Raw genomic sequence first — 2,619 nt, 5'->3', positions numbered from 1 at the left:
TAGTTAAAGCCTTAACTGTAGAGAACCTACGCCTTACTACCTTTAGCCTTAATTTCCCTCTGCAGGTTCTAGTTAAAGCCTTAACTATAGAGAACCTGCGCCTAGCTACTTTTAGCCTTAATTACCTCTAGTTAAAGCCTTAACTATAGAGAACCTATAGCCTACTACTATCTACCTTAACTATCCTCTATAGGTTCTAGTTAAAGCCTTAACTATAGAGAACCTACGCTTAGCTATATTTAGCCTTAATTACTTCTAGTTAAAACTATAACTATAGAGAGCCTATACCTTACTGCCTTTAGCCTTAATTATCTCCTATAGGTTCTAGTTAAATCCTTAACTATAAAGAACCTATAGCCTACTACTACCTACCTTAAACGCTTAATACTAGATAAAGCACCTACTTTATTTATCTCTAGGTATTAAATTTACCTAATTTAGACAGCTTACTAGCTTATTCTCTCTAGGGTAACTTAAATTGTCCTTAAATCTAGAACAGTAATAGTTAATTAGAAGCCTATAAACTAGGCTTTCTAGAGAGAGGTTAGTAAAGGCATAACTAATTACATTATAGTAAGGTATAAAATTTCCTTTAATTAAGTAGTTAGTAAGATTATTATAAATAGCTCTTATAAAGTTTAAGTATACCTTAAAGCCTTCTACTATTACCTTTATACTTAGCTTACGCGCTAATTCTAGCGTTAAAGTATCTAGGCTATAGTATATTATAGTCTAAAGTATAACTAACTTTATCTACTTCTAGGTATTAAGCTTACCTAATTTAGATAGCTTACTAGCTTATCTTCTCTAAGGCAGCTGTATAGTTAAAGGGGTAATAAGCATTAACTATACACTCTATAGGCCTTAAAGCCTTTTACTATTAGTTTTATTATTAGCTTATATATTAATTTAATAATAGTTTATTTAAGCAGTGTCTATATAGGCCCTAACCTACTATATTAAAGAATATTAGGCTAGGTAACTAGCTACTATATCTCCTAGGCACAGCTTTAAGCTGTGCTCTACCTCTGCTAAGAGGGCTGCGTAGGCCTTAAACTACTATATCTAGGGGGGTAAAGCTAGGTAACTAGCTACTATATCTACTAGGTATAGCTTTAAGATGTACTCTGCCTATGCTAAGAGAGCTTAGCAGTCTTCTACACAGCAAAGTAGGCGCTACTATACGTTATTAAACTTAGCTGCCCTCTACTATTCTTTACTTACTACTAATAGTCTTTCTTTATATTTAGTTTCTTAAATTAATATTATAAGATCTTGCTTTTACTACTCTTCTTAGCCTAGATATATATAGGTTTAAAGTAGCAAAGAAGAACTAGTAAGAGAAGAAAGGAAGGGCTCTAATAAGACAGATAGTATTAATAGAGGCTTCTTTAGTATATATACAATTCTTTAACAAGACTAACTTTAACAAGTATAGGCTTATTAATATAGACGTATTTACTCTAGTTACTATAACTTCTTTAAATCTATTTCTATTACTTATTACTCTATAAGGATTAGCCGTTTCTGCCTAGGAGGTAAACAGTCTTAGTTAATTTACTAAAGGTATTAAACTTATAAGAAAGGCAGATATTAAATAGAAGCTAGGTTATATCTACAAAAACTAATAACTTAACCTAGGGTAGTTTACCTATATCTCCTTTTATCTCTTAAGGCTAAGGCAAGTAAGCATTTATACTGTTAGTAAATACTTATATATCTATATAGAGTAACACGTTAGTAATTATATTTAGGTTAACCTTACTTCTTTAAGTTTTAGTTATAGCCTTAACTATAGAGAACCTGCGCCTTACTAGCGTTAGCCTTAACTATCCCCTACAGGCTCTAATTAAAGCCTTAACCGTAGAGAACCTATAGCTTACTACCTTTAGCCTTAATTACCCCTAGTCTAAACCTTAACTATAGAGAACCTGCGCCTTACTGCCTTTAGCCTTAATTTTCCTCTGTAGGTTCTAGTTAAAGCCTTAACTATAGAGAACCTACGCCTAGCTACTTTTAGCCTTAATTACCTCTAGTTAAAGCCTTAACTATAGAGAACTTCTACCTTACTACTATCTACCTTAAACGCTTACTACTAAATAAAGTACCTACTCTATTTATCTTTAGGTATTAAATTTACCTAATTTAGATAGCTTACTAGCTTATCCTCTCTAGGATAACTATATAGTTAAAGAAGTAATAAGTATTAAACGGTAGAAAGAGGTTATAAAGGTTACTCTTATAACTCTAGCTACTTATTATTATTTTAGCTATATATACTTTAGCAGTAAGCTAAAGAGTATAGATTTATGTAATTTAGTAGTATAAGTAGAATAACTTCTAAAGGAGAAGCTTAAGTTCCTAGAGAAAGTAATAACTTTAGGATTAAGACTATACGCTTAGGGTCTAGACAATATTAGGCTAGTTAAGGTTAGAAATATAGTTACTATAAACCCTAATAGTACTAATATAACACTGTAGAATAAAGTAGATTAGGAATAGCTAGCTTATATATAGAAGATTAAGTAGATAGATAGCAGCTTAGAATAACTATTAGTAACCTAGCTTTATTTACTATAGTATATAAACATATATAGAGCGAAATATTCTCTTAAAAAG

Source organism: Dothidotthia symphoricarpi (genome assembly GCF_010015815.1).
Source record: "Dothidotthia symphoricarpi CBS 119687 unplaced genomic scaffold P153scaffold_9, whole genome shotgun sequence".
Lineage (NCBI taxonomy): Eukaryota > Fungi > Ascomycota > Dothideomycetes > Pleosporales > Dothidotthiaceae > Dothidotthia > Dothidotthia symphoricarpi.
This window is presented reverse-complemented; position numbering follows the sequence as displayed.